General features: G+C 53.6%; 1 protein-coding gene and 1 long non-coding RNA gene across 5 annotated transcripts in view; one reads left to right on the forward strand and one right to left on the reverse strand.

The window, feature by feature from the left end:
- Nucleotides 1–461: 461 nt before the first annotated feature.
- On the reverse strand, nt 462–21,523 carry LOC139184061 (uncharacterized). The gene is made up of 2 exons (XR_011567489.1): nt 21,176–21,523; nt 462–7,018 (listed from the first exon to the last, which is right to left on the reverse strand). It is a non-coding gene; the product is annotated as an uncharacterized lncRNA (long non-coding RNA).
- A 107-nt stretch (nt 21,524–21,630) lies between these two features.
- The window catches only part of ADGRL1 (adhesion G protein-coupled receptor L1), a 50,930-nt gene continuing 45,160 nt past the window's right edge, over nt 21,631–27,400 (forward strand). For 2 of the 4 annotated variants that reach the window (XM_070792667.1, XM_019963998.2), the window contains exon 1: nt 21,824–22,641. The gene's annotated coding sequence lies outside the window, so the exon portion shown is untranslated. Of the gene's footprint in view, nt 21,733–21,823; nt 22,642–27,400 lie in introns of those variants that run through there. The other 2 variants (XM_070792668.1, XM_019963999.2) reach the window with 2 other exon arrangements.

Genomic DNA, 27,400 nt, shown 5'->3' on the forward strand with positions numbered 1-27,400 from the left:
AGAATTTACATGTGTGACACAAGCTGAATCTCAGTGAAGACCCCAGTGCTGCTGTTAAAACGGCCTGGGTTCAAATCCCAGTCCAACCTAGGACTGGCTGAATCAGTTGTAAGTGAGTGACTTTGTTGCTCTGTACCTCAGTTTCTCTGACTGTAAAATGGGGAATAGTGGCAATCCTACCTGGTTGGATCATTTCAAGGATTATGTTTTTTTTTAAGTTGAAGTATAATTGCTTTAGGGCTTCCCTGGTGGCTCAGTGGCAAAGAATCCACCAGCAATGCAAAAGATGTGGGTTCAATTCCTGGGTTGGGAAGATCCCCCTGGAGGAGAGCATGACAACCCACTCCAGTATTCTTGCCTAGAAAATTCCAAGGACAAGAGGAACCTGGTGGGCTATAGTTCATAGGGTTGCAAAAAGTCAACATAACTCAGTGACTGAGCACAGCACACACACACATAACTGTTTTACAATTCTGTGTTAGTTTCAGGTATGTAGCAAAGTGAGTCAGTTATACATACGCATATATCCACTCTGTTTTAGATTCTTTTCCCATACAGGTTATTACAGAGTATCAAGTAGTTCCCTGTGTATACAGTAGGTCCTTATTATTTATCTGTTTGATATACAGTACCGTGTATATGAAGGATTAAACCTTTAATCCATTTGAGTTCATTTCACCAGTGATATAAGAAAGGGATCTGGTTTCATTCTTTCACATGTGAATATCCAGTTTTCCCGGAACCAGACTTCCCTGGTGGCTCAGACGGTAAAACATCTGCCTGCAATGCAGGAGACCCGGGTTTGATTCCTGGGTTGGGAAGATCCCCTGCAGAAGGAAATGGCAATCCACTCCAGCACTCTTGCCTGGAAAATCTCATGGACGGAGGAGCCTGATAGGCTACAGTCCATGGGGTCGAAAAGAGTCGGACACGACTGAGCGACTTCACTTTCACTTTCACCTTTTCTCTATTGAATCTTCTTGGGTCCTTTGTCAAATATTAGTTGACCAAATATGTATGGGTTTACTTCCAGGCCTCTTGATTCCATCCTACTGGTCTATGTGTCTGTTTTTTAGTGCCAATACTATACTGTTTTGATTACTATTGTTTTGTAATACAGTGTGAAAACAAGATGTTTGATGCCTCCGGCTTTGTTCTCACTCCCTTCAAGGATTAAATGAGATCATACCATACTCAGAAGTTAGATGCACAGTAAGTGCGTAATGAGTGTTGGTTCCATACATGAGCGGGCAGCACTGGCAGAGTGTGTGCATGGAGAAAGATGTGAGGCCAGCAAGCTGTCCCCCAGGGGCCATATGGTCAGCACCAGTGGACTAAGAACTCTTCCCTTATATCATTTTCTTCCTTATGCAGGTACAGGAAGAGAAAGGGGCTGACTGGGGGTGATTCGAGATCCAATCTAGCCTGACTTGACACTTTACTCCATCATTACTGAGCACCTACTGTATGCCAGGGTATGATTTATGATACAAAAACCTCTTAGCAGGAGAGAATCAGCTGGATGGAGACTGATGGGGAGGAGGGACTCCTGCTTTGATTAAAGTAAGAGACAAGGCTAGCTTGACATGAGCTAGTGGCAGTGCAAGTGGGGAAACGTATATAGATTCAAGACAGATTTTGGAGTTTGAACTGACAGGGCTTGCGAATGGACTGGATATAAGATGTGAGAGAAGGGGAAGTCTAGAGTGATCAAGTGGATGGTTTACCAGTTACTGTTTTGTTTTTTAAATATTTATTTGTTTTTGACTCTGCTGGGTCTTTGTTGTTGCATGGGGTTTTTCTCTAGTTACAGTGTGTGAGTTTCTCCTTGCGGTGGCTTCTCGTTGTGGAGTATGGGCTCTAGGGCACATGGACTTCAGTAGTTGTGGCTCCAAGGCTCTAGAGCACAGCCTCAATAGTTGTGGCGCACAGGCTTAATTGCTCTGCAGCATGTGGGATCTTCCCAGATCAGGGATCAAACCCATGTCTCCTGCATTGGCAGGTGGGTTCTTTACTACTGAGTCACCCAGGGAGCCCTGTTTTTTTTTTTTTAATGATGCTTTTTCTATCTTAGAAAAAATATTTATTTGGCTGTGCCAGATCTTAGTTGCAACATACAGGATCTTTGTTGCTGCACCCCACTCCAGTACTCTTGCCTGGAAAATCCCATTGACGGAGGAGCCTGGTAGGCTGCAGTCCATGGGGCGGCTAAGAGTTGGACATGACTGAGTGACTTTACTTTCACTTTTGACTTTCATGCATTGGAGAAGGAAATGGCAACCCACTCCAGTGTTCTTGCCTGGAGAATCCCAGGGACGGGGCAGCCTGCTGGGCTGCCGTCTATGGGGTCACACAGAGTCGGACATGACTGAGGTGACTTAGCAGCAGCAGCAGCATGCTCTTTAGTTGCAGCATGTGGGATCTAGTTCCCCAACTAGGGGTTGCTTTGGGAACTCCAGGTCTTAACCACTGGACCACCAGGGAAGGCCCACCAGTCACTGTTTATGTGCCTTCCCCCATGTCCCTGTGGCACTCAGCATTACCACGTAACAAATTATCCCCAAACCTAGTGGCCTAAAACAGCATGCACTTATTATTTGACAGTTTATGCGGCTCAGGAATCCAGGTGTGGCTTAGTTGGGTTGCTCTGAGTCTCTCGCACAGATGCAACTAAGATGGTGGCTGTGGCCATGGTCTCATCTGAAGGACTGACTGGGGAGGATCCACGTCCAAGTTCACTCTTTGTTGGCAGGATTCAGTCCCTCACTGGCTATTGGTCAGAGGCCTCTTTCAGCTCCTCTCCACGGAGCAGCTCACAACATGTTAGCTGGCTTTCCTCAGAATGAGCAAGAGAGAGTGAGAAGGAACCCCAGACGGAAGTCCCTGAGTTTTTGTAACCTAGACGTGGAAGGGATATCCCATCACCTTTGCCACATTCTTTTTTATTTTAAGGTTTTTTAAAAAATGTGTACCATTTTTCAAGTCTTTATTGAATTGGTTACAATATTCCTCCTGTTTTATGTTTTGATTTTGGCTGCAAGGGATGTGGGATCTTAGGTCCCCAATCAGGGATCGAACCTGCACTCCGTACATTGGAAGGCAAAGTCTTAACCACTGGACCACCAGGGAATTCCCGCCCTTGTCACATTCTGTTGGTTAAAAACAAGTCATAGAGCCTCATCCACACTCAAGGAGAAGGAGTCACACAAGAGTGCGGGTTGATGGGAGGCATTTAGAGATTGCACTGTGCACGTCGGTCCAACGGCTCCATATCACCAGCACCTGCAACTCTGCTTGGCAGCTCCCTCTGGCTGCAGAGGCAGCTCAGACCTGCCTGGGAGTAACCAGACCTTCCGGAGAATCCATTGCCCTGTGAGCATCCTTCAACCAAAGAACACACCCCAGCTCCCTCAACCCTCAATGAGATGACTCTGAAGTGCAGGTGCCACAGGTCTCCGGAGACGGAGGAGAATTAAGCCCTAGGTGTTCCAGTATAACCTGCTCATGAATATGCTCTTTTTAAAATTTTATTTATTTTTAGGCGTGGGATGGGGAGGGAGATGGGAGGGAGCTTCAAAAGGGAGGGGGATATATGTATACCTATGGCTGATTCATGTTCAGGTTTGACGGAAATAGCAAAATTCTATAAGGCAATTATCCTTCAATAAAATAATTAATTAATTAATTAAAATTTTTTATTTGTTTTTGACTGCACGGGGTCTTCATTGCTGCTCGAGGGCTTTTTCTAGTTGCAGCCAACAAGGGTACTCTCTAGTTGCAGTGCGTGGGCTTCTCATTGTGGTGCCTTCTCTTGTGGAGCACAGGCTCTAAGACACACAGCCTTCAGTAGTTGCTGCACGTGGGCTCATTGGTTGCAGCACACCGTCTTAGCTGCCCCTCAGCATATGGGGTCTTCCCAGACCAGGAAGGAACCTGGTGTCTGCTGCATTACAAGGCAGATTCTTAACCACTGGGCCACCTGGGAAGCCCCACACTCTTTAAAACAAACAAACAAACATTTATTTAGTTAAAATGATTGTGTGGGGTCTTAGTTGCAGCATGCAAGCTTAGTTGCCCTTTGGTAGGCGGGATCTTAATTCCCCAACCAGGGATCAAACCCACATGCCCTGCATTGGAAGGCTGATTCTTAACCACTGGGCTACCAGGGAAGTCCCCATCAATACACTCTTTGCTGGGTGCCCTCCCTCCCCTATCTTCCCCCACCTCCCCTGCCAGTGCTTCCTGCAGTCGCCTTCCAGGTAAATCACCTGTACTCAAATCAAGGTGTCTCAGAACTCGTTGTGGAGAACACAGCTATGTTTGCTTCCTAGGGCTGCTGTAATAAATAACCACAAACTTGGTGGCTTAAGACAACAGGATTGTATTGTCTTATAGTTCTGGAGGCTAGAAATCCGAGTTCAAGGTGTGAGGAGGATTGTTATCCCTCTGAAGGCTCTAGGGGAGAATCCTTCCTTGCCTATTTCCTGGCTTTTGGTGGCTGCCAGCCATCCTTGGCTTTCCTGGGCTTGCAGCTGTATCACCCCAGTCTCTACCTCCATCTTTTTTTCTGTGTGTCTTTGCCTCCTCTTAGAATGATGCCTCATCATTGGATTTAGAGCCCACCCTAGGTGGCTCAGACAGTAGAAAATCTGCCCCCAAGGCAGGAGACCTGGGTTCGATCCCTGGATTGGGAAGATCCCCTGGAGTAGGGAATGGTTACCCACTCCAGTATTCTAGCCTAGAGAATTCCATGGACAGAGGAGCCTGGTGGGCTACAGTCTATGGGGTTGAAAAGAGTCAGGCACAATAGTATCTAACACTTTCACTAGGTCCAGTACATACCACCTCAAGATCTTTGGCTAACGACATATGCAAAGACCTTATTTCCAAGTAAGGTAACATTCTGAGGTTCCAGCTGAACGTGAATTGGGAGGCATTGTTGTTCAGTCACTAAGTCACATCCAACTCTTGGCGACCCCATGGACTGCAGCACATCAGACTTCCCTGTCCTTCACCATCTCCTGGAGTTTGCTCAAACTCCTGTCCATTGATTCAGTGACACCATCCAACCATGGCACCCTCTGTCACCCCCTTCTCGCTCTGCCCTCAATCTTTCCCAGCATCAGGGCCTTTTCCAATGAGTCGACTCTTCACGTCAGGTGGCCAAAGTATTGGAGCTTCAGCATCAGTCCTTCCAGTGAATATCCAGGGTTGATTTCCTTTAGGATTGACTGGTTTGATCTCCTTGCTGTCCAAGGGACCCTCAAGAGTTTTCTCCAGCACCATAATTCAAAAGCATCAATTCTTCAGCACATTATTGGGGGGTGTTATTCCACCCATTACATAATGGAGAACAGTGATGCTGCCATTAACTGAGATGGGGAAGATAGGAGAGGTGCAGGTTTGGGGTGAGTGGAGGGATCAAGAGTTCTATTTCGGGACTTCGCTGGTGGTCAGTGGTTAAGAATCCACTTTCAAATGCAGAGGACATGGGTTCGATTACTGGTCCGGGAAGATTACACATGCTGTGGAGCAACTAAGCCCATGCCCCACAACTGCTGAGCCCTTGCTCTAGAGCCAGGGAGCCACAACTACCGAAGCCCATGCACCACAACTAGAGATTAGCCCATGTGCAGCAACAAAGGCCCAGAGTGGCCCAAAACACACAAATAAATAATAATTTTTCTAAAATGAGCTCAGTTTCAGACATTATACCTGGGCATACCCATCAGGTTTCCAAGTGCAGACACCCAGGGAGGCAGCTGAAGGTCAGTGGAGAGGCTCAGGCTGGAGGTGTCATTGGAAGATACCATTGTTAGATATAAGTGGCATTTAACTCCTCAAGGCTGGTCAAGATCCCCAGGGAGCTGACCAGAAGTAGACACAGGAATAAAGAGGGCAAGCCCCATGGCTCTCTCTCCAACATTAAGGACAAGGGATGAGGAGGAATCAGCAGAAGACAATGAGCAGAGGCAGCCAGGGAGGTGGAAGCAGGACTCGGGAAGCATAGCATCTTGGAGGCTGAGAAAACACCCTTGAATTCAGCAGGATGAAGCCCTTTCCTCAGTTGGGCAGGGGCAAAAAGTCAACTGGAGCAGGAAGGAGAGGGGATTAGAGGGGGAGGATCCGGAGCTGGGGAGGAGAGACGGCTCTTGGAATGATTTGCTGGGGACATTCAATGTATTTGGGCTTCCCAGGCGGCATTAGCGGTAAAGCATCCACCTGCCAATACAGGAGACATAAGAGATGCAGGTTTGATCCCTGGGTTTGGAAGATCCCGTGGAGGAGGGCATGGCAACCCACTCCTATATTCTTGCCTGCAGAATCCCATGGACAGAGAAGTGTTTGCTTCTGGTGGCTGCTGTAACAAATAGTCATGATCTGGGAGGCTTAAATACCACAGAAAACAAAAACAAAGCAAAACCAGGGCTTCCTGGTGGCCCAGTGGTTAAGAATCTGCCTTGCAATGCAGGGGATGGATGGGAGTTCAATCCCCAGTTGGGGTACTAAGATCCCACATGCTGCGGGGCAACTAAGCCTGTGTGCTGCAACTGCTGAAGCCCAAACGCTTTAACTGCTGAGCCCACATGCCACAGCGAGAGAATATGTGCCCTGCAATGAAAGATCCTGCATGACACAGTGAGGGTCCTGTGACCCACAGCTGAGACCTGATGCAGCTAAATAAATAAAACAGAGCAAAACCAAACCAGAAAACCTATAGAAATGTGTTTTCTCACAGTTCTAGAGGTTAGAAGTTCATAAGCAGTATCATCAGGCCAAAGTCAAGGTAGCCCTTGGAGAGAGTCCACTCTTGGCCTCACCCAGCGTCTGGCGTTTCCAGGTGTGCCTTGCTGTGTGACTGCATCACTCCAACTTCTGCCGCCATCTTCATGTGGCCTTTTCCACTGTCCTTTCCTCTTCTCTTCTAAGGATGCTGGTCAGGAATTCCCTGGTGTTCTGGTGGTTAAGGCTCCATGTTTCTGATGCAGGGGACATGGGTTCAGGGAAGTTCTGCATGCTGTGAGGTGCGGTCAAAAAAGGAAACAAACAAACAAAATGTAAGGACTCTGGTCAATAGAGTTAGAGCTCATTCTAATCCAGTTTGATCTCAAGATTTTTTTTTTTTTTTTTGCCATACAGTTGGTCCTTGTTGTTTATCTATTTTAGATATAGCAGTGTGTACATGTCAATCCCAAATTCCCAATCTATTCCCTCTCTCCCTGCCTTCTTCTCCTCTGATAACCTCCCAAATTCCCAATGTATTCCCTCTCTCCCTGCCCTCTTCTCCTCTGATAACCATAGTTTGTTCTCTAAGCCTATGAGTCTCTTTTGTAAATAAATTCATTTGTGTAATTTTTTTGACTCTGCATATAAGTGATATCATATGATATTTGTCTTTCTCTTCACTTAGATAGGCTTCCCTGGTGGGTCAGATAGCAGAGAATCCACCTGCAATGCAGGAGACCCTGGTCTGATCCCCGGGTTGGGAAGATCCCCTGGAGAAGTCAAGATTCTTAATTTAGTGATATCCGCAATGACTCTCTTTCCAAATAAGGTCACATCTACAGGTTCTGGCAGTAGGAATGTGGACATATCTTTAGGAGAGGGGCCACCATTCAACCCACTACAGGGAGGAAAGGAACAGGGTTGGGGATGGGGAAGATGAGGCAGTGACCTTGACAATCCACATGGCCTCCCAGAGCTGCTCTTTCCAAATAGGCAAAACAAGGACTGGTTTTGAGACTAAAGGTTGAATATGCACAAGACTGTCATGGCTTTATCTCATGGAGAAACCCTCTCTACCCAGAAACAGGGAGAAAGTCCCCAAGTCTCTGTCCACTGATACACACCACTCCTCGTAACCCACTTATGTAACCCACTTATGCCTACACTGGACCCATGACTTTTCTCCTGGATCTGAGCCTGCACCATATTCTTTCAAGCTTTAAGATGTTTGCCCAGGGGTCTCCCCCGACCTGGATGGCATTCCCTCTTGCAACTCTGTCTATCCTCCAAGTTTCAGCTTAAGGGTCTCTTGCTTCATGGATGGGGTTGTAGTGATGCCCAAAGTCCCTATAGTGGATGCTGTCCACTCCAGCACACCACAGACTCTCTCCTGAAGGGTTTCCATGATTGTAATTCCATAGTTTTCCACAATTATTATGTTTTATTTATTTTTGGCTGTGCTGGGTCTTCATTGCTGTGCTCCGGCTTTTCCTAGTTATGCCAAGCCAGGGCTACCCTCCAGTTGCGCAGGCTTCTCACTGCGGTGGCTTCTCTTGTTGCAGAGCATGAGGTCTAGGGTGTGCCAACTTCAGTGGTTGTGGCTCCCGGGCTCTAGTATGTGTGTGGGCGTTAGTCGCTCAGTCGTGTCCAACTCTTTGCAACACCATAGACTGTAGCCCACCAGGCTCCTCTGTCCATGGGATTCTCCAGGCAAGAATACTGGAGTGGCTTGCCATTCCCTTCTCCAGGGAATCTCCCCACCCAGGGATCGAACCTGGGTCTCCTGCATTGCAGGCGGATTCTTTACTGTCTGAGCCACCACACCAGGGAAGCACAGGCTCGACAGCTGCTGCGTTTGGGCTTAGTTGCTTTGCATGTGGGATCTTCCTGGACCAGGGATCAAACCCAATTCCCTGCATTGGCAGGCGGATTCTTATCCACTGTGCCACCAGAGAAGTCCAATTATTTTAAATTATTATAATTTTTCACAGTAATTTACAATTATTTTTAAATGTCAATCTCCCCCCTTCCAGAATGCTGACCTAGGGAGGCCAGGCCTGGGAGACCACTGTGACCCTTGCATCTAGCTCAGGTATAGCGCACATACAGCAGGTGATCAGTAAATGTGCCCAGGTTTCTGAAGGAATTCCTTTGTCCAGGTGAGGGGGATGTGCTGGGAATCACCCAACTAGACAGGTGACTTGGTGTCTCAGTGATATTCTGGAATCTTCTCGGAGATAAGGGGACGCTAGGCACAAGTGTGTGCGTGTCTGTGCACGCACACACACACACACACACACAGACAAAATGAGCCCCCAGCTCCCAATTTCTCCACGGAATATTTTTTCCCCAGGGCAGAAAATGAACCATTATTAAAACAACAGGGCAACCGGCTGGGAAAACCCATTTTCAGCGATTTATATCACATCACGTGGCTGCCGAGAGGAAATGGGAGAAGCACGGGGTTTTAAGCACTGGGTGAAGAATCACGTTCCATCAGAGGAGGAACAGATGGGTGTTTTTTCTCCCCTCTCTCCGCCTGTTCGGGCTCCAAGTCAGGAATCCACGTCAGCCCTGGGTTTGTTCTCAGGTGTGATGGCGGCAACTCTGGGAGGAGGCGGCCAGGCTGCTGGGCCCCAGGGGACCCACCCAGGATGCCCTGTCTCCCTGCCCACTGCCTGCCCTGCCATCTGGGCTGGTGGGCTGCCTCCCCTGATCACCTTCTGCTGTTTTACATTTTCTTATCACCACCTGAAATTTTCCTTTCCCTTTATTTCTTCCCTCATCCACTGCCCCTTTCTTCGAAGGCAGTAGCACATCCTGTCCCTTCATCCCCGGCGCGGAACACACAGCAGTTGATCAAATATCCACAGAGGTGGGCTAACTCATTACCCCCGCGCATCATGTTCTGAGGTTATTATTTACGCATCTGCCCTCCTTGCCAAGCTGTAAGCGCACTCAAAGGAGGGGGCTCTTTCATTTCTTTCGCTCATCTATGGAGCCACGGTCCTTCCACCCGCAAAGACAGCCTGATCCACAGCCAGCCTCGGGGTGGAGGGACACAAGGCTGACTGAGTCATTCGGCTGTTTAAAAGCCATCCGTGGCTTCACTTCTTCAAAGCTGACACCTGTTAGTGTGACTCCAATGGCCCCTCCCAATCTAGACGCCCAAAACACCTATTCAGTTTCATCCTAACGTCCCGCACCTGCGCACCTGCCCTGGGCCCCAGGCCCTTTCTAGTCAAACCAGCGGGCTGATCCGCGGTCCCCATCTCACCCATGATGCTTTGCGCGGCTGCCTCTCTGAACCTCCCAGTTTCCACAGTTGGGTATGCTGCGCGGTCCGCTTTCACCTTCTGAACCAGGGGCTTGACACCCAGAGCCCAATCCAGCCCCCACCTGCGATTTGTTTTGCCCATGCAGGGTTTGTAAAATGGTAATAAGGCACCAGCTCTTAAATACCTGGTGATTGTTGCATAAAAATCTGTATTCCTGGCTTTCCATCAAAAGACACAGCCTCTATGAATCTCAGAGGCAGTGCTCAGTAAGACTGGACCCCACCCCCAGGAGACAGCGCAGGTCTGCCAGTTCTCACATGGTGAGTAGTTCAAGGGAACTGGACCCAGGCAGAGTCACTGTTAGGGAATCTTCCGCTTTCCTCTCTCAGAACAATTCTCCTGGCTTCTCCACCTAGCTTAGTGTCTCGGGAGTCTGGGCTGTGTGGACCACACTGCCGGGCTCCTGGGTCCTCCGGCTCAGGTTGGATTCAGCCAGTGAGGGGAGAGGAAGTGAGCGAGATATTTGTTCCCCAGTTCAGCCCCTGTGGCTTCTGAGGGCCGCTCGCATCCCTGTTGAAGGTCACAGGTCTCCCCCATCCACACACAGCCTGTAGTGTCTCCAGTTCATAGCAACTGCCCACTCAGACCTAGGGGTCTGAGCTCCCACCTGTAGTGTCTCCAGTTCATAGCAACTGCCCACTCCCCTTGCCCCTCAGACCTAGGGGTGCTAATAGCTCCCACTTGTCCTAGTCCAAGGCGTGGCGTTATTCCTTGTGGTTCCTGTGGTACATCTGTCCATGCTGTGTAATATTGTCCCATCATTTAGCTCTGCTCAGATTACCCAGTTTGAAATGTACCATCAGTTTCCAGCCCTACAGCCTCTATGCCTCAGTTAAGCTCTCTGGTAAATGGGGATAACACCTGACTGTAGAGTTATGAGAAAATAAATGAGTTAATACTGTGCAAGGAAAGAACTTAGCAAGTGCTAATCAACGTTAGCAGTTATCATTGTTCTGTGTCACAGTCACCACTCCTTATTGCCCCTTGACACTGAAGTGAAGGTCACCTGTGCCATTACTCATGCAGACGCCTTCTTGACTGCTCAGAGTGTATTACCTGCTGTCCGCGATAAGTAGTGGCGTGTGTTGTCAGCAGCTGTGTGATGTCATCCCTGCTATAGAGTTCCTAGGCAGTCCTCCACCCCACGGGATGTCCATCCTTCCACACTGACCCCAGGAATTCGCTGGCAGTCCAGTGGTTAGGATTTAGTCCAGTGGCTACTGCCGTAGCCCAGATTCACTCCGTGGTCAGGGCAGTAAGATCCCGAAAGCCTCATGGCATGGCCCTGTACCTGTACCCATCTATCCATCTATCTATCTACGCATATGTGCTCAGTCAGTCATGTCCATCTCTTTGTGACTCCATGGACTAGAGCCCACCAGGCTCCTCTTATCCATGGAATTTTCTAGGTAAGAATACTGGACTGAGTTGCCATTTCCTTCTCCAGGGGATCTTCCTGACCCAGGGATAGAACCAGCATCTCCTGCATTGGCAGGCAGATCCTTTACCACTGCGCCATCTGGGAAGCCCTATTATTCAGTCACTCAGTCGTGTCCAACTCTTTGCGACCCTATGGACTGGAGCACGCTAGGCTTCCCTGTCCTTTACCGTCTCCTGGAGTTTGCTCAAACTTATGTCCATTGAGTTGGGGAAACCCTTATATATATACAGAAGTGATCCATTCATGTGTTTGCTTTCTCCACTGTACCATGATCCTTTCCAGGGGCTTTGTAAATATTCAGAGAATTGACTATCAGGGCCTCTATTATTATAGTTCCCTAGGGCTGCTATCTGGAGAAGGAAATGGCAACCCACTCCAGTATTCTTGCCTGGAGAATCCCAGGGACCGGGGAGCCTGGTGGGCTGCCATCTATGGGGTCGCACAGAGTCGGACATGACTGAAGCGACTTAGCAGCAAGGCTGCTATAACAAAGGACCATAAACTGGGTGACTTAAAACAAGGGATTTATTCCCTCACCGTTCTGAAGTCCAAAGTTGACATCAAGGTGTCAGCTGGGTGGTGCTCCCTCTAAATGTTCTAAGGGGGGATCCTTCCTGGCCTCTTTCAGCTTCTGGTGGCTCTGGGCTTGTGGCCACATCACTCCAATCTCTGCCTCTGTTTTCACATGGCCACCTTCTCCTCTGTCTTCACCCCTTCTCTTCTCTTCTAAGGACACTTGTCATTGCATTTAGGACTCACCCTAATCCAGGATGATCTCATCCATCGAAAGAGTCTTAATTACATCTGCAAGGGCACTGTTTCCAAATAAGGTGACAGCTCCAGGTTCCAGGTGTTCATATTTTGTGGGAGTCACCATTGGCCCCTACCAGCCAGGACCCCCAGCTTCCTGGAGCCCTTAGCTTGCTTTCTCTCTTCACTCGTTCAAAAATTTTTTTAATATTTATTTTTATTTATTTATTTGGCTGCTTTGGGTCTTAGTTGAGGCATACGAACTCTTTTTAGTTGTGGCCTGTGGGATCTAGTTCCCTGAGCAGGGTGTGAACCCTGGCCCCCTGCATTGGGAGCATGGAGTCTTAGCACTGGACCACCAGGGAAGTCCAGTGGAGACTCAAGATCCTGGAAGCCCATCCCCTGGCCCCTGGCCCCTGGCCCCTGGTCTCTGGCTGCTCACAGTGGGTGGTTCTCCCCTTCCCATCCCCCCACACAGCAGGGGGTGGGTGGGAGGGAATCAATAGGTCCAGTGTGCCCCATGGGTTTGTGTTTCCAGTGTAGGCCAAGCTCTCAGGAAGCCTGCTCCTCTGTGAGTCCCCATTGCCCCCTTTCAGCTCTCAGAGAACATCCCCACGACCCCCCTGCAAGCACTGCGGGGGTGTTGATCACCCCTCGGTGGCGTCAGGCTGGGCTGAATGGTTGTCATTTCTCTTCTACCCGTCAGAACTCTGTATTCCCTTCAACAGCTCGCAGGCTAGCCTCTGACCTGCCTGCGATTTCTTTCCAGGGCTGACAGGTTGGGTTAAGAGAGAGCGTTCCCCTGAGCCAAGACATACTTTTTGCTTCAGCCCTCCCTTTTCCAAGAAGGCCCACAGTTCCCGCTTTGCTTCACACTTTCTCTGGACAGAGGCTGTCTATCACCTCACTTTCCCACCATCCCCTCCCTCCATTGCAAAGTGGCCAAGCTGGCCCAGGCCCCGGTCCTGTTCAGCTTGTTTGAGTTGACTCTATTAAAAAAAAAAAATTCTGGGACTTCTTTGGCGGTCCAGTGGTTAAGACTTCACCTTCCAATGTAGGGGGTGTGGGTTCGATCCCTGGTTGGGGAGTTAAGATCCCACATGCCTTGGGGCCAAAAAACCAAAACATAAAACAGAAACAAAGTTGTAACCAATTCAATAAAGACTTTAAAAATGGTCCACATCAAAAACCTTTTTTAAAAAATAATTTGTTTTTAAGGTAAAATTCACACAAGATAAACCATTTTCAAGTGAACAATTAAGTGTATTATTGTATAGTGTTATACGACTAATTCCAGAACATTCCCATCACCCCAAAGGAAACCCCTGACCCATTAGCAGCCACTCTTCCTTACCCACTCCCTTCAACCCCTGCCCCCAGCAACCGCTCATCTCCTTCTGTCTCTCTGGATTTGCTTCTTCTGGACTTTTTGGATAAATGGAGTCATGTAACCTGTGGCCTTTTGTGTCTGGCTTCTCTCACTCAGCATCATGTTTTGAGGGTCATCCATGTCGTAGGGTTCACTCTTTTATCGTGAAGCACATGCTTCCTAAAATACAGCACTGTGTATTTTAAAAATATGCTCCACCTTGATCATCACCATAGTTCAAGATAGAGAATGTTCCAGTCCCTTGGGAGCTCTCCAAGGCCAATTTCTAATCATTGTCTTACCTCAAAAGATCACTTTCCCAGGCTTCCCTGGTGGTCCAGTGGTTAAGAATCTGCCTTGCAATGCAAAGGACACTGGTTCGGTCTCTGGGCTGGGAAGATCCCACATGCTGAGGAGCCACTAAGGCCGTGCGCCGCAACTACTGAGCCCACTTGCCGTGGCTGCTGAAGCCTGCATGCCTAGAGCTCATGCTCCACCACAGGAGAAGCCTCTGCAGTGAGAAGCCCGCACATGGCAACAAAGAGTAGCTGCTGCTCCCACCACAACTAGAGAAAGCTCACGAGCAGCAGTGAAGACCCACCACAGCCAACAGATAAAATAAATAAATCTTTAAAAAATATGTCACTTTCCCAGTGATCCTCACCTGAAGCTGACTGTGCCCCCTCAACAAGGGAGGGCACAACTAGGCAAATGCTATTGGCATATGGTGGGGGAGAGGACGGGGATACTTTTTCCACACCCTCCAATGCACAGGATAGGTCCCATGCAGCAAAGAATCAGCCAGCCCCAAATGTCCGTGGTCCATGGTTAGGAAGCCCTGGGCTCCCTAGCTCCACAGATTACTTCTATCTGTCCTTGAGTGATAGGAATGTCATCATGCATTGCATCCCATTTGTGTCCTGTGGGCAACACGCACAGGGCTGTGTATGTGTTCATGCATCGTTCTTTTTCATCACTGTATTGTACTCCATTGAATTTAGTCCAAAGTGAAAGTGAAGTGAAGTTGCTCAGTCGTGTCCGACTCTTTGCGACCCCATAGACTGTAGCCTACCAGGCTCCTCTGTCCATGGGGTTTTCCAGGCAATAGTACTAAAGTGGATTGCCATTTCCTTCTCCAGCGGATCTTCCCCACCCAGGGATGGAACCCTGGTCTCCCACATTGTAGACAGACGCTTTACCGTCTGAGCCATCAATATATATTCTAAACAAATATACTCCAATTAATTTCCCATTTGCCAGTCGACGGTCACATGGCCGGTGGCCAGTATCTGGCGATGGTGAATGAAGCTGCTGTGAACATCCATGTATGTATGTATGTCTTTTGGTGGCAGAAACTCCCATTCCCATTGGGAATAAACCAGGGAATTGAATTGCTGGGTTACAGCAATTGATAGCAATTAGTAGATCAGTCTGAGAGAATTAAAGCTCAGGGAATTTTACACAAAACACCTGACTTCTAGCTTCTCTTGAAGAATCCGTACCAGCAATTCCAAGAGCCTGGCTTCCCACGTGGTAGCTCTCAGCTGAAGCTGAGGAATAGCAAGCGGCTGCTGGCTTAAAAGGGAGTGCATCTCCAGCTCCCCACAGCTGTCACTGTCCCTCCTTACTGCCTCACCCCTGCCCCATTTCTGTTTCTTGTTCCCGTGTCAGCATCTGGCATTGAGGGCCCTGGCCCTGGCCCGTGCAAGGTCAGGCATCACTTTTTCCCCCTTTTTATGGCTCTACTGCAGCCTAGTCTCTGCTGGCATTTTTCTTGTCAATGTCCTCAGAATCTCCTCTCTGTCCAGACCATCAGGGTCTTCTATGTTCAGCTGATGGATTCTTGCTGTCTGCTTACAAGTCACTTCCCCAGGGCAACCTTCTCTGAGCCCCCTGGCTGGGGAGGGCCTCTGGTCTCCCACAGACCCTGTCTTCCATCCCACACATCCGTGGACATCTTGCTGGTTTCCAACCAACTGGGACTGCCTCTGTCTCATTCATCTGCTTACCACCCAGCTCAATGCACCGTGAATCCCAGCCATGGGGGTAAAGGGTATGAAGGAGAGCCCCAGTGCCAGATTGCAGAAGCAAACTGGGCTCCTGCGTGGAGCCTGGCCTGCACACCTCACTCCTCAGAAGCTTTCCCCCCATGTCTGACGCATGGGGTCAAGATCTGAGAAACTATCCTCCCCCCCGCCCCCACTGTCCGTACCAGCCACGACTGGCAAAGTGCCAGGTGCCTTCTCTGGGGTCCCTCATTTCCCACAGACCAGGCCCAGCCCTCAACCATCCCAGCAGTCCCCACGCACTGTCCAAATGTCCCCCAGTCACGTCCACCTCACCTCCAGGGCCATCCCTGACTCCTCACCTGCTCACCCGTCTTCCTTCCCTTAACTTTGCTCTATACCCTCAGTTTCCCCCCCTCCCCAACTCCTCTCTCCTCCAGACACCTCAACTCCCCCTCCTCTCCCCTGCTTTCTCGCAAGCACTCAGTCAACCATCTCTGGCTCCTCACCTGCCTCCTCCAACCTCACCTCTTTCAGCATCCTCTACGTGGGACTCGCTCAGCTCTCTCCCTTCACCCCCATTTCGTCCCCCCAACTCCTCCCCCAGCCCTGCTCTCTTTACTCCAGTCCCCTACCCTCTCGACCAACCTGAGCACCTGCTGGGGAAGAGGCGGGGCCTCCTCCTCACCTGGCGGCCGCAGAGCAGCGGGGCAGCGGCCCCTAGCGGTCGGGGTGGGAAGTGCAACCCAACTGGCCTCCCCTCCCAGTTGGTGCCTTACTGGGAATGGACCACCATAGCTGCCTGCCAGCTGTTGCTCAGACTGGACCTGGGTGGCTTCCTGGACTCTTGTTTCTTGGGAGTGAGGAAGGTGCAGCGTCCGCACTGTGATCCAGAGGTGACATTTGAGAAGTTCTGCTGGGGAAGGGGGATTCAAAGACTAACGTGTCCTATTGGCTCTGTCCCTAGGCTGTGCCTCAAATCTGGCCCTTTCTCCCCAGCACCCTGTTCCAGGCCTCCATCACCTCTCAGCTGGATTGACTGTGGAATCCATCTCCCCAGTCTCCTGGCTCCTTCTCAAATCTTACCAGGGCCAGAAGGTTCCTGTGAACATATAAGTCAGGGGAAAACCCTCCTCTGCCTAGAACCTTCCATTGCTCCCAGGTGACTCCGATTAAAAACCAATTCTCCCCGAAGCACATCAGGCCAGGATGGTCTAGCCCATTACCTCCCTACCCTCACCTTCCTCTCTTTTTGCCCTCACCCCCTCCCTCCAGCCACACAGGCCCGCTCATTGATCCTTTGAACACCCAGCATGTTTCCACCTCAGGACCTTTACGCTGGCTGTTCTCTCTGCCTGGAACCCCCTCCCCCCCACCGCCGATCTCCCCAGGACTCCTTTTAAGTCTTTATCCAAATACCACCTTCTTAGTGAGCTCTTCCCTGACCTCCTCTATCTAAAACTGCAGCCATCACCATGTTCTGCTGCTGCTGCTGCTGCTAAGTCGATTCAGTCGTGTCCCACTCTGTGCGACCCCATAGACGGCAGCCCACCAGGCTCCCCCGTCCCTGGGATTCTCCAGGCAAGAACACTGGAGTGGGTTGCCATTTCCTTCTCCAATGCAGGAAAGTGAAAAGTGAAAGTGAAGTTGCTCAGTCCTGTCCGACTCTTAGCGACCCCATGGACTGCAGCCCACCAGGCTCCTCCGTCCATGGGATTGTCCAGGCAAGAGTATTGGAGTGGGGTGCCATTGCCTTCTCTGGTCACCATGTTCTGTCTTCCTTAATTTTCTTCCATAGCACTGATCATCCTCTAACATCCTGTACCTTTTAATTGTCTGATTTCTCATCTGTCTTTCTGATTGGAATGTCAGCCCCAAGAACAGAGAAGCTTGTCTGCCTTATTCACTGCTGTGTTCCCAGCAGCTAGCACAATGCCAGGTGCACAGTAGGTGCTCAACACATGCTTGTTAACTGAATGCATTGCCTTGCCCCTGCCAATGACAGCAGTTGGAATTAATCCCCACCCACACAATATCCTCCCAGCTCAATTCTGAGACCCCTTTACCTGCCTTTTCACTTGAGCCGAGGTATAAAGGACAGGATGGGGCTCCAGCAGTGCCCAAGGTGGGGGTATAGGAAGCCTCCAGGAGAGGCAGGGGCACACAGAACTCCACCCCACCCACTCTTCAAGGCTTGGACAGTTCACCATCCACTCCCCTTAGCACCCTGCTTACTTTCCAGGGCTATTTCCATCATGCTTTCTGTGCCTGCCTTACCCACTGAACAGGGATGCCCCAGAGAGGAACTCCAGTCTTACTGGCAAGACACTAGGGCATTCTCAACATCTGGCCCCCAGCCACTAAATGCTGTAAGGGGTCCTCCGTGTTTGAGGAATACATGGAAGGAATTAATACACTGAATGAGAAGCCCCTCAGGGTCAAAAATGCTGGCCGAGTGGGCTCTAGGTGTATCTGTGCTGGGGGTGCCTGGTGGGCAGTGGAGGGCTGAGCATTTTTCCTGAGACCAGGAACGTGTTTCATTACCAACCCCAACCCCTGCGCCGCCCTCGCATGGGTTCTCGCACCTCCGGCACACGGACCTAAGGAATACGAAGAAACAGGACACCCACGACTGAGGGCGCCAGCCCTGAGGTAGAGGACTCAGAAGATCGGGGACAGAGGAAGGTGGAGGAAACCAGCACCCAGGTCGGTCAGCACTGGAGCTCAACACACGTGGACACAGGAGGAGGGCAGAGGGCACAGGTGAGTAGAGCTATCCACGTCTGAGGTCAGGGTGCGCCAAATGCTAGATGCACAGAATGTAGGGTCTCCAAGACGCCGGGGGATCCGTACGTGGGGTGTCCTAGGCGCGGGCCACCTGGGTGTGAGGGTTTTCTGGCATAGGGTAAAGAGAAAAGTGGATGTCCAGGCGCCGGATGGACAGGACGTTGGGTATCCAAGACGCGGGTCACGCTGAGCGTGAGAATCCGAGGCATAGGTAGGATTCGCAAAGAGAGAAGCGCCTTGGGAGTAGGGCGTCCTGGGCGCGGGTACGGACACGCGCGGTGCTGGGCGCCGGGAGCTGGGGCGAGACTGCGCGCGCGCGGACGCGTTAGTTTCAGGAGCCCGGCTGCTGGCGCGGCCTCCACTGCGGCTGCGCAGCCGGGGGTCTTCGGGGAGAAGCGCTGGGGCTCTTTTGCGCCCCCAGCCTCTACTCATCCTTCTCCTCTTGAGCCCCTCGCCCGCGAGGCCTAAAAACCGCGATAGAATGGAGGCTAGTGAAACCGATCCCGGCCACAACACGGGGCGCTCTGCTGACCACGGGCTTTGGGGAAAAAAGAGGAGGGTTTGGGGGAAGGGAGTCCTAGCCAGGATTTTTCCAAACTGAGCCGGGGGTTCCTTAAAGCATGGCACTCCTTTCCCTCGTATAAATTAAAGACACCGCTTCTCGCAGCAACTGAAGAACGCAAGTTAGTACCGTCCCCCAGGCACATTCATTGGTTCCGAGGGTCCCTCCATAGAGCAGGTGGGTGGGCTACTCAGGGCTGGACGGCAGGGTGGTGGGAGGACTAGGAGCCAGGGGGCTCTGGAGATGCTCAGCCTTCCTTGAGCTGCACGTTCTTCCCCCTTTCAATCCTTCCAGGTTTATAGAAAGCTGGCTGTGTGGATGTGGGGGGAGGGTTCCTGGTTGCCCCCTGCGGTACCGCCAAAGCCTTTCATGGATCCTACCAGGTGCTGCGGAGATATTTCAAAGTGGGAAACTGACGTGTGGAGAAGCCGAACCTCCCCCATTCTCCCATCCTGGTACTGCACCAACCATAGATGGATAGAACCCCCTCCGCAGCCACAAACCTCCACTTCATACATATTTGGTCCCTTAGATCCAGCCGATGGGCCTGACCATCCGTATTTAAGGCCCAAGGTCTACAGCCACGGAACCCTGGGTGTGAAGGAGGAATGAAGTTAGCCCGCCTACTGTCTCCACCCCTGAAGTCTAGGGCTGGATTTGGCCCCAGTTCCAGGCTATGAGAATCCCTGCCCAGTCCTGAAATGATGGTTGCCCACAGAAGCAGGTGGAGGGTGGTGGGTGCCATAGAGGTAAACCCCGGTTACCCGGTCAGCCTGGAAGTCTGGCGTCTCTGTGCGTGCTCAGTCACTCAGTCCTGTTCGACTCTTTGCAACCCCATGGACTGTAGACTGTGTCCGTGGAATTTTCCAGGCAAGAATACTGGAGTGGGTTGTCATTCCCTTCTCCAGGGTATCTTCCCGAGCCAGGGGTCCAACTCACATCTCTAGCATCTCCTGCACTGGCAGGTGGATTCTTTACCTCTGTACCACCTGGGGAGTCTCTGCTTTTCCCTAAATTCAAGCTTCTGGGAAGGGATTTTTAGAGGACGGGTTTATTCACTTGCAGATGTTCCTTTTAGGGTTTCTTAGATTTTTATAGCTCCCCTCTAAGCCTGCCCCAAGTTTTGTCTATTTGTCACCCCAACCCTTTCCATTGCTACTTCCACGCTGTTTCTCAATTCCTCACCCATTCTGCAGAGCCAAGTTGGAATGGCAATACATTCTCTTCCCTGGAGACAGAGACCAGGGTTTGCCATCTTCCTCGTCCTCAGCACATCCCCTTCCTCTATAATCCAGGTCCGGACTTGTCTGCCCCACTCTCCCCACTATTGCCTGCTCTGTGTCTACCTGAGATTCAGCCCCGACTTTGTATGCTCTGGCCCGTGTGCTAATTAGACCTCCACTGGATGATTCCCTTCCCTAAGGATCCAAACCAGGGATTTGCTCCTTCCCATCCATCAGTCTTCCCCTTGCACCCATCCTTCATAAAACGCCAGGCTTCCAGGTCCGCTCTCCCGAGATCCTCACCGGATCTTACCTCTCAGGACCTTCTAGTACCCGCCGCCCTCTAGTTTTTCCTCAGCCCCCACCCTGCACTGATCTGTCTATTCTGCCAAAGTGCCTATTTTTGGCCTGGGGCCCGGTTTTATAGCCCCCACTGTGGGTCTTGGCAGTCACAGCTCTGGCTCTGGGAATCCACGCCAAGTCGGACTGCCTTCCCCAACCAGGGAGATGGGGTGCGGGGCTCCCTTCTGCAGCTGCAGCATGAAGCCAGCCCCAGGCCTCACTCGGCCAGATGCCTAGGAACCCGCTGGTTCCTTGTCCTACTTCAAGTCCACCAGCTGCAGTATAGTTGCTGGGCTGCGGAAATCCATACCGAGTTTTTGCACTTGCCGAAAACCTAAAATGCAATTTTTTCTCTCGGCCCCCCCACCCCCACCCAAAGCAAGACCTTTGAGGCGTTTATAGATACTAACCTCCCCCAAATACCCACCCTCTCCGCTCCTGCGACCTGGTCAGTTCCCAGGCCTTGACCAGTTGCCACAGATCTTTAGCTAGGGTCTTGTCCCATCCCGCATACTCCAGTCCTGGCTTTGCGGTCTTCCCTTGCCTTATATTGTAGGTCTGGTCTCCCAGGGTAGCGGCCTCCTCATTGCATTCCCTTCGCATCGCCCCTGGATCCTGAAACCGATTTTACCTGCCTGCTTCGGTGCAGCCAGCGCTCCAGATCCTTTCGTGCCCGAGTCCAGCCCTCCTTTTGCCCCTCCTTCTTGCACGTCGCTGCCAGGAAGACGAGGGCAGCCCACGCCGCCTCAGCCACTAAATAGCCCCTTCCCGGAGACCCCTGCGAGCCCAGGTCTGGGAGCTCTAGGCCAGGTCTTGCTTATTCCCACTGCATTAGGCATGACGCATTACTCCGTCTCCCGAGGAAGAATCCGGCCCGAAATTTGCGTGCCCGGGGTGCATTTGGCCCTGTCGCAGCTGCCTTCGTTCCTCCCATCTCTGTCTAATCCAACCCGGGTTTTGCAGACCCCTTCCAGATCGCTCCCATTTCTCCCCTCACCGGGCAAAGCGCCTTTACTCCACTACCTGCAAAATCCGTTCCGGGTCTTCCTCGAGCCTGTCTCCCCTCCCCCACTTCCCGTTCCAAAGCCGGGATCCAGCACAACTCCTTCCCTCTCCCGGTTTTTCCATAGGGACAAGAGCGGGGCGAAGGGGAGGAAAGTCCATTCCGGGTTTTCGGACCGGCCTCCGGTGCGCTTGGGCAGGTTGCGGCGGCCGGTCCCGGGCGGCGGCTCCGGGCCGGGTTTTGCGCGTGCCCGCCGCCCCCCTCCCGGAGCGGGTGCGCCGGGGAGAGGGGCGAGCAGGCGGCTTGTCATTGCTGGTGCCCGGCGCCCGCTCGGTCCGCGCGTCCTGCGGTGCCCACGGGCCCGGCCCGGCGCCCCCCCCATCCGGCCACCCCGGGGGCGCGACGCCGCCGCGCCCGCCTACAACCGCGACCCCCCCCCAACAAGCTCCGCGCCGCCCGCCCCCTACCCGAGCCCCCCGTGGCCACTGCGGGGAGCCCGACCCGTCGGCGCGGGAGTTGTCGGCTCTGCGGCGCCCCCGCCCCGCCGTCTGCTGAGGAGGCCCCGGCGAATGGGGCCGCGTGGGCCCCGGAGCGGCGCCGCCGGGCGGCGGGGGGCTGCAGGGGCTCCCTAGCTGCTCGGTTAACCCCTCGGCTGCCGCCGTCGGAGGGGGCTGGGAAGTCGCCTGGGCGCACACGTGCCGCCTCCGTCGGGGCCGCGGAGCTGCGGGGAAGATGCGGGCAGCTGTTGGCGCCGCCTCGGGGGGCTCCGCCTCGCCCCAGCCCCCGGAGCTCTGACACCGCCCCCGCCCCGCCGCCTCCGCCGCCTCCCTCCCCGGGAGGGGCGCGGACGCTCGCCCCTAGCCCCGAGTCTCTGCCGCCGCGAGGGGGCCGCCTTTGGAGCTGTGTAATCCGCTTCTTCTTCTTCTTCTTTTTTTTTTTTTAATTTTTGGTTGGTGACAGCGGTTCTGGGCCCCGCCACCCCTCGCCCGATTTCCCCCCTGTCCCGGTTCCGGGAGATGTGCCGGGCAGGGGTCCTGGGTTCGCGGAGCCGCAGGAGAGACGCGCAAGGCCGACCCCGGAGCGGCGCTGGACAGGTGAGTGTCTGAGGACCCCGGGCGAGGGAGACGCCGTACCTGGGCCAGGTGTGGGGGCCGAGGTAGGGAGGATGGGAGCCCGGGCCTGTCCGGGCCAGGAAGGGGGAGGGGATGCTGGAACCGCGGGTCACAGCACCTGAGCGCGAGGGGGATGGAGGGCGGCCTGCACCTCACCCCACCGGTGAGGGGGCCGGGAGGGGCAGCCCCCGTAGACTGTCGGGGGTGCGGATGCGCGGCCGCGGGGTGCCCGTGGGGGGAGGGGACCGCGAGTGTGCCCGCGCGTGGCTGCGTGTGCCCGCGCGCGCGCCAGCCTTTGTGGGGAAGCGGCGCGGCAGTGCCTGCGTGTCCCCGGTGCGTGTGCGCGCGGGTGCTTGGCGCCCTGTTTGTGTAGGTGTCTGGGTGTGAGCGGAGAGGGTGCGTGTGCGCGCCGCGCGCCGGCCCCAGCCCCCGGAGGAGCCGTGTCGGGGGCTGGCACCCCACGAAGCCGGGCTGGGGGTTGTTTTTCTCTGGGAGGCAGAGGCGCGGGGGATGGGGAGGGGTCTGTCTGGGTGTCTGGTCGGCTGTAGCTGTCGACAGCATCTTCCCTCCGCGGTACCGCGTTAAGCCTGGGAAGCTGTTGGGTTTCATCCATCCGGATTCGGGCTTTGAGGTCCAGCCCTCCCACTCTCCCAGGTGTTCGCCGAGTAGAGCTTGGGGTTTCAATTGTCATCTTTCCATCTGCCTGGGACGGGAGTCCGTGCCAGAAGAGCCTGGGCAGCGCTGTGTGTGTGCTCCCGCCGTGGCCAAAGTGGCCCCACAGGCACACCGCCCCCCGCCTGCACACAGCCCTCATACACATCCCTGGCCCTAACCTTCCAGGCTCGGTCAGCACCCAGCCCCATCGCTGCCCGGCCCCTCACTGGACCTTCCTCGCGCTCCGCTCCTCCCTCCCCTGCCTCTCCACCCCCCCCCTCCCCCGCCCCCCGCGCGCACACAGTCATGGCAGCTGAGTGGGTGTCCCTCCATGGCAGCCTTGAGACAGGGCCCCCTTTCCTCCTGGTTCCTGCAGTACCCGGGGCCTGGGTTCCTCTGCCCACATCCAAACATGTGGAGAGCTGGGGGAGCAGGGGGAGGGGTTCAAGATGGCTGCCAAGATGGCTGGTTGCCTTTCCGCCTCTCTCTCTTTCTCTGCTTCTCTCTCCCTCTCTCGGCTTGCCCTGTTCTCTTCGCTGCTACAGGAGTCACCGATGAGAGGGGTTTGGACAGTCTGAGGGACAGATATGGGGGACACATGAGAGTAGATGTCTGCTCAGGGCTGGTGGATCTCAATTCTGCTTGGGGAGAGGCGGGTGATCCCTGCTCCCCTCTCCAAGCACCCAAAGGCCGGGCGGGAACCTGTAACCTGACCCCAGACCCCAACTCCTTCACCCCCGGGCCTAACAGCCTGGGAGCTGCCCGCCCTCCACCTGGTCTCCTAGGCCTGGCACCCTGAATGGGTCATCAGGGTGTCCCACTGAGGGTCCCTGTCTCTCATTCTCTCCATCTGCCTGATGGCCAGGGACTGAGCACTCCCCGCTGATGGGTCAGGCCCCAGCTGTGGGGGCAGGTGACTTCTCCTTCCTCCCCATTCCCCCACCCCCAAATTCTAATGCCGATTTTATTACTTAAAAGTAGGATGAAAACAGGGAGAATAAGAGAAGGAATACAACCTTCATTATCATATCGAGAAAATTATCCGTGATTTTCCTAACTAGTAATTTGCCTGCCATGCTGTTCAGAACTGACTTGCCCATTAATTACAGAGATGAAAAATCATCTGGAAAGCGGAAAAGGGAACTAATTCGATCCCTGGCTGGCAGCAAGGGCCCCCATGCACCAAGCCACATATGTGTGTGCTCACATGTGAGTGCCTGGCCTTCCCACTGGCATTGCCACCTTCTTCCTCCTCTCCCTCAGGGAACTCCCTTGGGGCCTCAACTCACCCCACGTTTGTCACTCCTGCTCTGCATGGGGTGCCCACCCCAACCCCCTCTCCTGGGGAGCTGGCTGATCCATGCTGATTGCTGCCCTTGGGCGTGGAGAGGATGCCCAGGGTTGAGGGAGGGCAGGGAGCTGGGGACCAGCCGCACCTGGGTGCCGTGAGGCCTGCAGGGAGGAGGTGGAAGGCAGGAGACTCGCAGCCTGGTTTCTATTCCCAGCCTGCCCTGGGGAGCCCCTTCTCCTGGGAGGCGGGCCATAGGGGAGGAGCTCTGGGGGCCCTGGCCCCTCTGGAGTCTGTCTGCATTCAAGCAGTCTGGTCCTGGCTTGGGCACCACCGCCATGTGGGGGGCTGACAGGAGAGAGCATGGTGCTTCAGCCCCAGCCTGGGCATCAGGGGGTGGGGGTGCCAACCCCAGGAGGCTGTGCTGCCTGGCCCCAGAGGGGATGCCCCGATGGAGAACAGGAGGAGCAGTTCCCCCTGCCTGCTGTCCCCGTCCCAGCCCCTGCTGGCCACAGGGAGCTGAAGTTGTCAGTCACTGCCCCCTCCTACCTCTCCAGCCAGACCCAGACGTGTGACCAAGGACACACAGAAGGCTCTGGTTTCTGTGTGGGCTCCTCTCGAGGATTCAATTTCCAGACGCCAGACAGTTCCCCTCTTCCAGACCCTCCAGGGAGGTGAGGAGGGGGGTGATGCTCCTGAGATGGGGGTTCCCCAGGTACCTGACTGCACCAGTGCCCCTCCCAGCCCTGGGCTCAGCCACCCTGATGAAAGAGGAAGCGGGGTCCCAGGTGGCAGGGGGGCTGCAGAACAGAGGCCTGGGAGCGGGTCCCACCGCCCTGAGAATCCAGGCTGCTGTGACCTGTGGGTACGTGTGCTGTGATTAGGATGGTAACCTGGACGAGCCTGTGTGTGGCCACGTGTCCGACAGGCTGGTCCTGTGTTCATAAGGTTCTCCTGGGTGCTAGTGTCTGTGAGTTTTGCAGAGGGGATGTGTGTGTGTTTCCACGTGTCAGGAGCTGTCTGCGTCTTGTGTGCACCTGCTGTGTGTGCACGTGTGGCTCCTGGGAGCAAGGCTGAGCAGACCTCTTCATGAAACCTGTGAATATTTGCCAAGTGTCTTTTCCACTCAGCGCTGTGCTGGGGATGCCAGGGGGACAGTACCCCAGTCCTGTCCTCAGGGAGCTCACAGTCTAGTGACGCGAGCAATTTCAGTCAAGGGGCTCCTATCATAGGAGTTGGGAAGAAGGCATATATCTCCCCTCCAGAGCAGCCAGAGCTCCAGCTGGGGTGGGGCAGCCCCTTCATCTTGGCACCCCAAGCATGGGGTGTCCCAGAGTCCAGACCTTCATGATCTTCCCTGTCACCCCTTCCACCTCGCCCCCTCTCTCCTCACTGCTCCTAAGCACGCAGTTCGACCACAGGCCCTTTGCACTGGCGGCTCCTTCGCCCGGGCCCCTCCCCCTGACACGTGCAAAGCTTTTGCTCCCTCACCCAGGGATGAGGGTTGTCCCCTCCTCAGTAACCTTTATCTACCCCATGTAGCCTGTTTAAAATTTCAGCCTCCCACCTGCCTTCTGACTTTCCCTAGCAAGGATGACTTTGCGCACATTCTGTAATTTACTGATTTATGGTGCTTGTTTGTTTATTGTATGTCTTCCCCGATCAGGACCCGAGCTCTTGGGGAATTTGTTCCCTGGTTTGCTTTTGGACGCCAGGTGCCTAGACTCAGGCCGGGCCCACAGTAGGCGCTTGAGAACTCTTAGCTGAGTGAATGGAGGCGGGGGGAGCCTCTCAAAGGACGGAGACCCCAAGGGACTCCCTCTCCCTGGCTTTGCACATTGAGGGGTCCCTGTGGACCCTGGTCCTCTTAGGGGAGCCAGGGCTACCCACCAGGGGCCAGACCAGGCCAGCTCGGCACCTGTCCCATGCACACTCTTGTGAGGCAGCTCCCTGAGAGGGCCTCATGGGTGCTCCAGTGTGTGAGGGTGTCCCTGTGGGCAGGCGTGGGGTAGTGTGCATATAGGGTTTAGAGCCCAGAGGGTCACGTGGGGGCCCCCGCCTTTGCTGGGGATAGGAATGTCATGGTCAAGGCCTGAGCAGCTTTGATCCAGGGGGACACTGACTCAGACTCTCATAGGATGATGGGACCCCACTCTACCCTTGTTTCAGATCCTAGGAAATCAGCCAAGCAAAAGCTCCCCCGCCCCCCACCTCAGCTCAGCTCAGCGCTCAGTCACATCTGACTCTTTGCGACCATGGACTGTAGCCCGCCAGGCTCCTCTGTCCATGGGATTTTCCAGGCAGGGATACTGGAGAGGGTTGTCAGGCCCTCCTCCAGGGGATCTTCCCGACCCAGGAATCGAACCCACGTCTCTTGCGTCTCCTGCACAGGCAGCCAGGTTCTTTACTACTGCACCACCCCCTCCCACACCATCCTCCCCCAAATCCAAAATTTGAGGAAGATAAAAATTGCAATAATTAGATGCTCAGGCTAAAAATACCCTTGTTCCCCCTCTCCCCAAAACTAAAAATAGCCAGGGCTCTTCCCTCCGAGGCTAAAAATACCAGGCAGACCAGGAAGCCAGGTGGGTGCTCCTATCTGGTGTCAGGGAGGTGAGACAGACAGGCAATGGGCCCAGGGCAGGGTCTCCCAGCCATGGCGTTCCTGACACTGGGGCTGTGTTGTTCATTCTTTGGGAGGAGGCCTGAACTTTTCAGCATCCTTTGCCTCCATGCTCTAGATACCAGGAGCAATCCCCCCACCCCTGAGTTATGACACCTAAAAAGGCCTCCAGATTT

The sequence above is a fragment of the Bos indicus genome, chromosome 7 (genome assembly GCF_029378745.1).
Source record: "Bos indicus isolate NIAB-ARS_2022 breed Sahiwal x Tharparkar chromosome 7, NIAB-ARS_B.indTharparkar_mat_pri_1.0, whole genome shotgun sequence".
NCBI lineage: Eukaryota > Metazoa > Chordata > Mammalia > Artiodactyla > Bovidae > Bos > Bos indicus.